The sequence below is a fragment of the Lepidothrix coronata genome, unplaced genomic scaffold (assembly GCF_001604755.1).
Source record: "Lepidothrix coronata isolate B3197 unplaced genomic scaffold, Lepidothrix_coronata-1.0 Scaffold145, whole genome shotgun sequence".
Classification (NCBI taxonomy): domain Eukaryota; kingdom Metazoa; phylum Chordata; class Aves; order Passeriformes; family Pipridae; genus Lepidothrix; species Lepidothrix coronata.
Genome location: NW_016690325.1, coordinates 1,777,073 through 1,784,582, shown reverse-complemented (window position 1 = coordinate 1,784,582; position 7,510 = coordinate 1,777,073).

The window sequence follows — 7,510 nt, the reverse complement described above, 5'->3', positions numbered from 1 at the left end:
GTGACCTTTAGCACTGGAGGGAAGGGGGTTACAAACAGCGCTCTTTAAAAATCTGGCCACACACTCATTATGTTCACTGTACTTGGCATCATGTCACTTGTGATCTAGTGGGCTCCATTCAACTTCCATCCTAAGGCCTCTGCGTGAAGAGTCACTGTGATTGTTTTTAATGCTGTGGCAGGAACAGATGGCAAACATATTTTAAAGCGCTAAAAATATGGAAGGGCAGTAGAAATCTACATGGCAGACATCTATTAAGCTCCCACAGATGTGACCAATTTTTTTTTTTTTAATAATAAACATACTATATGGAAGCCCAGTCCCTAGAAGGAAAGTCTCCTTTGAAATTAGTTGGCATTTTGAATTTGCCTGGGCTACAGCAAAGGACAGATTAAACTTCTACTTGTAGTTTCCGGTTTGTCTCAGTCATACTAATGAAAAGGAACAAGTGAGTGTGGAGAGGGACAGCTGAACCCCAGCTCACTGCGGCAGAGCAGCGTGCAGAGGGCAGCCCCTATAGATCACTGTCGCATGGACACTGTGTTTCATCACTCTGAATGGTCTCCTAACATGGGATTTTATAGCCTTCACAGATGTTTCAAGTTTCTGTCCATCTATCACACTCTGGGAGGATGATTTCTTTTGGAAGATGCCCTGTGGCTGCAGCAGCAATCTGTGTGTGTAGCTGTCAGGCTGAAAAGGCTAACGCCCATCCACTCTGTCACATGCTGTAATCTTACAAGTGCCAAGACAGAAATCCACAGAAAAAATGCAGAATATTTCTTAATGAGTTGCTTTTCACAGGCTAACGACAAAGCCCAAGGAGGAGCCCAAAGGCCAGGGTTTGGTTCTTAACTTTCACTGAGGAGCTCTTTGCTAGGAGCCTAAGGAAGGCCATTAAGAAAGGGGAGCACCACGCTAGTGAGAGCGAGGTTATTCTAGACAAAGAGGTGGTGTAGGGGGAGCTGCTCCTGTTCTCCCCGGTGCTGGCAAAGGGTGGTTAGTGACTCATTTCTGAGTGGTGCCAGCACCTAGGTAAGCCCATCAACTCTCCCTGTGCCTTTGGACCGGGGCTGCCAGCCTTTTTACCCTCACCATGGCATGACTGCCAGGGCAGCAGTGCTGGTGTAAAAGCAGAGCAGCCAGGGGCATGGGGCAGGTTGGTCTGCTTACAGGGCTGTGGGTAGGCAGGGTGCTTCTCGCAGGGGTTAGGAAGTAGGCATTGTCTCAAAGCATCTTAATCCTAACGAGCTGGGAGCTCTCACTGCTCTGCTTGGCTTGCTCAGTCCTAAAAAGTGCCCCCAAAACTACCTTCCCACAGCAGCACTGACTCCCATTTGTGTGGTAGGCAACATCAAGAGATCTTCTGGCTATGGCTTCCTACTGGAAGCTCTTGGCACTTCAAGTTTTTTTTTTTTCTCTGACCAATGGCTGTATCCAAATTCTGTCCTCTCAAAGCAGGACAGAGGGGTAACTGCCCCAACAGGCAGTGTATTGCCCCAGGATGATGCAGCCCATTGGGAAACCTCAGTGGAGAAGTTACTCATCCATTATTTTTCAGAGTCTAATGCATGTGGTGTTTGATGCAGGTTTGACATGGTCTAATGAACGTGTCTCTGTTCTCAGACAGGCCTGTGCTGGAAACGGTTTAGAAAACAGTACTGTTAAAAACTGAGGCATCAAAAAACCTTCGAAATTCCGACCTTTTTGGTCTTTAATGTCGTATTCAGAGTTTTCTTCATGTTATATGCTCTCCAAGGGGAACCAACAGCCATTTCTAATTAATTTTCCCTGTAGGAAATCAAGTCAGGAAAATATATTTCTCTCTGTGCAAGACAGAAAGAGGACAGGATGCAAAGAGGAGGCAGACTTCAAGGGGAAAATGATCTGAACAGGGTGTGCCAGATTGGGGCTTTAAACTGCTGCTGCCTGTTGCTCACACACACACACACACATGCACACATCTCAGGCTTGATTTAGTTTGGCTCAGCCAGTAGATCCCAACATGTACTTGAGGAACCCTCCCCAAACAAAAACATGCTCTTATCAAAGCTGAAAGCAGAATGCCTAGCCCAGGAAAAACTGTACAGCTATTAACAAGTTATTTATAAGCAGCCTCAGCTAACAGCTAACATGTGGCTGGCTTTGGCCCAGGGATGCTTGCTGGTCTTTTGGGGAAGGAATAATATGAACTAGACCTCATTATTCTCCAGTGTCTGGAGGCAGGAGGTTCGCTGTGCCCAGTGACACAGAGGGTGACGATGGGCAGGACAGGCAGACCTCTGGAGTGCTGTGTGTGATGGCTGGAGGGCTCTAACTTTTAGCAGGGCAAACCTGGGCCATAATCAAAAATACAGAGGAGTGTAATAATATAATTAGTAGGTATGCCATCTAAGTCTTCAAATATAATTAATATGTGTGCTACTCTAAGTCTTCAGTGATATAATGTTAAAATGAAAAAGTAATGATAATAGAGATGCACTACTTTAGCCAAAGGCAAAATATAAACAATTTATGCTACAGCTATTTCCAGTACAAGATTTTCTTCTACCTTTAGGCTGTGTTCTGCAAACACTTGACATAAGTATTTAATTTTGCATAGATATACAGTTCCATTGAATTTGTGGAAGTGTTTAAAATGAGCAAGTAAGACATGAACTACGTTAAGAATGCCTTGCTATACAGGAACACAAAATCATGGGAAGGTAATGCTCCTTTTCTGCTGAGGGAGATGTGATGGAGAAAAACATTTAGCATCAAGATGGTGGTAGAGTGAAAACATCCCTAAAAACTCGGCCACAAAGGCAATTTTTGATGGCACAAGTTTATCTAAGCTACAGGGAAAATCTCAGATATTTTGGTCCCCCTTGTTGTGTCCTTTTGCTTAAAGACTTAAAGGAAGTAAGACGGGGATATTATCCACTTCTTTTGCTCCCTTGCTATGGCCCTGACTATGATGTTTCAAGGACACAGCACTGCTCCTTGCAGTTCTGACCCATAGAGCAAAGCAGCCTGAAGTCTGCAAAAGTCTTGGTTATGGTTTTGCTTACATATCGCATGGTCCCTTCATCTCACTACACAAAGAAAAGAATGTGTGTGGACAACTTTATCTGTAGAGTCTTTACTGAAATTTGAGACAGGCACTCTCTGAGTTTGGCTTATCTTTATCACAGATTTTTAGGGTGGGAGTTTTGGGTCTGATTCTGATCTATGCAATTCACAGTGTGAGTGAGCTTTGCAGTCTTCTGCTATGCAGACACACTGAAGCTCTTTAAATTTAGCATGCTATCAAGCCCTCATGTAACGTCTTAATGTAAGCTGACAATGATTTCAGCATTGATGGGTTGCATGCCAGTTATCGATTAACTAATGAAATGGTTTCTGCATCTTAGAAATTTCATAACTGAAGTTAGACATGTTCTTCAGATTGTGATATTGTCCCTTCTTCGGCTGCAATATTCAGCATTTACATAGTGTTGTCTTTTTTCCTGCCAGTGAACCCAGTGGGAACAGCATGTGGGTAGTGTAGCCAAGACAGCACTCAGAGACTTTAAACAGTATGGCTGTAATCCAGACCCTGTTGAAGAAATGGCAGCACTCCCATTGACTTCAGCAGAATTAGGATTTCATGGCTGTTGTGTGAAAAAGTTTTCCCAACACTGAGTATTGGCAGATTTCATTTATGATACAGCTTTAAAATGGCATAAAAATACTGCGATCCTGTGATGCTTGGCTCAGATAAGGTGTTTAAAAATAAACTTAATTGAAGACAAGATGAATCTCCCTTGTCTCTTCATTCAGGGTCAAAAGGCATGAATTTCATTCACTAAATTATCAACACTTAAAACTTTTTCTGCATGATTAGACTATTACTAAGAGTCAGGACAGCAGAGATCCTCCCACTGCATTGACCTGTGAACTTTGTTAAATCTTTTGACAGGGGTCATTGTCTACAGCATGATAGTGAATGACTTTCCAAAATGGAGCCATTCTTTCAGTTGTAACATGAAGCTGGTGCTCTTTTCTTATGGCTTGAAAAAGTTAATTTACATTGATGACATTTCTTGTCAATTTATGTGCCAGCTGAATTTGCTGATTAGTCACAAATGATGATGTACTGCTTGTAGACCTTCACAAAAACTTCAGATACTTCAAATACTTTCAGAATCAGAAATTACTCCTTTTCTTCTGCAATATTTGTGTGAGACTTTAATCAGAAACTAATACTTAAAAGAATGTATTTACCAAATGAATCCTCTGCAGAGTACTGAGTAAGTGGGAAGTAACCTAGGAAAAACCTGTTTATACCTTTCCTCAGAATAGGTACTCCACATTTCTAAATGTCTTATTATAGCTTACATCTGTGTATACTTTTTTAATGGAAACATAATTCTTTCAGGATTCCCACTGTTATGATCTCCAAGCCCTTTGGTCTGAGCTGATGATTTGTAAGACATGTCCTCATCCCCAGAGTCTTTCCTCACTCTCAGTTTCCTTTTTTCTGTGGTATAAGTTTCTAATTTTCTGAAAGTGTCTTGCAACTCTGAAGGCAGAGGACCTGATGGCAAACACCCTTGAAATTGAACATTTTTGGGATTCAAGGGTCCTTCTGTAAACGTTGTCCAGTTACTGTCCTCCATATCAAATTTCCCTAAAACACTTTTTTTCAGTGATGCATACAGGAAAAAACCTGCCCTTGATTAGGTGACTGACATGCTGGGACTGTTTCTTCCCATGATCTTTCATAGTGGCCTCAGGGGTCCCTTTGGTCAGTTGTGTCTTGCTTTGCACACTGAAGATACTTGTGTTCTTCAAGCACAAGTATAAAAATAGTTTACTTTCAGTTTTCATCTTAGCTCTTTGATGATTTAAATGTGTCTGTTCTTGCAGGTTGAGACTTTAAGGCAGTTTTAGTAAGCCAAATTCTGCTTTTATATACATGACTGAGCATATGAGAAACTTTATAACTTTCCCAAGGTGTGAAGGCTGTTCTAGAGTACTACTCACTCTCCTCTTCTCAAACAAAAGGATAGGTTACAGCCAACCATGCTTTTTGGATAAGTTAGTGGATGTTCATGCTGGTGACCCAGGGATTCCTGACAGATTTCTAATGAATTACTATGGTCTCCTCCTTTGTCAGCTCAGCTGTATATGGGACTTAGCAACATTATTTTGTAGATGGCCTAATTTAAATTATAAATGATTGCTATGTATTATTGAAGACTTGTCTGTCTTATGTTGTTATTGCTGACACAAGTAATAACTGACAATTTTTCTGATAAATGGCATCAGGGAAAAAAGGTTGTAGTTGAACTGCACGTTGCGTGCTAACAGTTTGCAACAATCTGTGTACCAGCATATACAAAGTGACCCAGACTAAATCAGCTTGGGGGGCTGAAGGGTTTTCATCTGCCCTTCAAGTCTTCACATTTTTTTGGGAACTTTTCCTCATAAGGGCTGGGAAGGTAGAAATTTCTTCCCCTTGGCGCATGCACAGGGCCCTCATGTCCAGTGAGTATTGCTAACGTGGTGTTGCAGGATAACTCATATCCCTGATAAGGCTGCCATTAGACACAGCAGTGCCTCAACTCAGCTGCATCCTGTGGTGACAATGAGTTTCTCTTTCCAGATGTCTGAGGTACAGGGCATGTACTTTATGAAAATATGAGTACTTTTGTTGATAGGGTCAAGAAGTTTTTTTGCTGGGGGAATAAGAACCTGGGGAATCAAAGTCTCCGTTATAATAAGCTAAACAAGGGGAATATCTTCCCTCAGATACCCTGCAACAGAGGATCATGTTTGTCAAGTATTCTGTAGATCTCAGGATTAGTAAGCCTATTAATTACAAGCTAGTGGTCCTGTGTCTTTGCTGTATTTAGCAAAATGCTAGTAAATTTAGTCATGCATGGGCACCTGGGCACCAGAATGCAAATTTCAGTTATTAAGTTGTTCAAAGGGTCCATTTCACTCCTCGTGTACATGCCCTCAGTGCCAGGGTATTGGAACATAAGTAAATATTATTTTTAATCAGGATGATTCCTACGGCTTTTAGCCTTGGCTGCAGATAGACACTGAGGTGTAGGAGAGAGGCTCAAGTCTCTCATCAGCAATTCCTGTATCCATTTAGGAGGAATGGATACCTGGGTTACCCTGCAGATCCAGCTCCAGGTCCTTTAGCTGTGATTCAGAGTAGTGGGTAAGGATTGTTTTCTTCCTGTAGGCATCTGTGCTTATCTGCTCTGCTTAGATTGCTATACTGTCATAGAATGACTGGTCACCCCAAAATTAAGGGTAATTTAAGAGTCTCTGGTGATGTCAGCAGTGAGCCTGTAGACTAATGTTAAGGATGGTTCAAAAACCTGCACCTGTACCATTCACAAAGTGAAGGAAACAATCAATTCACAATTATCTGGAGAACCAACAGGACTGTGGCTGAAGCATTTTGGTTCAAGACCAGAAGTGGTGATTGGGCAAGCAAAGATTAATAGGATCTTGGCACAAAATGGTGGAAATTACGCCTACTAGGGAACACATCTCCACCAATTTGTGTTGAATAATGCCTTCAACTCTTGATAGTTTTGGATGCAGTTAATAAACTCAATGCCAAAATCAAAACTGATGACATCCAGATCAACCTCGTGCTAGTTCTCTTTCTTTTCAACTTCCTCTGTTGTTTCTTAGGCTCTCTTTTGGACTTTTGGACTCAAATAAATCTCCCAAATATGTTTCTCAGTTGAAAGTCTCTAGTTTTACTTGGAAAGCTCTGAAAAACTAAATATTTTTACATGGCTTCAATGTACAATAATAAGTCAGATTAACTTCTTTCAGAATTAAACTTTTGTTGTCCAAATTTTCTTATGGATATCAATAACATTTTTGTCAAAGTTATTCTGAAAATTAGACCAATATTCTGTCTCTGAATTTAACAAAGATAATGCTAGGCTTGAGGGCGAGTTTGATGGATAACTAGAATCAAGAAATAGATGTGGAAATTATTTTATTTCAGCTATAAAAATAATCTCAGTAAATATACCCATATGGCAGGAAACAACTTCCATTTCAGAATATAGAGGAGATGGGAATATTAAATTACAGTTCCAGTAATAAAGACAGTAACTGAATCTATTAAATGGGATAACTGGAATGCACAAACAAAGTAAAAAAAAGGGAATTTTTGTGTGATTTTAGAAGTTGTTTTAAAGAACTGCAGAAGAAATGGGAAGCCAAATGGAAGGTGATTGAAATACAACATGAGTTTGTAAGGCGATCAGTTGTGTAGATTACCAAGCAACTTCATTTGTATACAAGATTAATGCAATAGGTTTATCTAGTTAAACTAATACAATGCTTATACACAAAACTATGCAAATTGGAGGCAACTGACACTAAAGAAAAAAAAAGTAAAGGGAAAAAATCCCAAACCTATCTAAAAGAGCTCTTTATGGACAGCCCTCTTAAGGCCATATTCTTCCTCAAAGAATGATTATTTGGCTAATTCAGTTAGGGATAA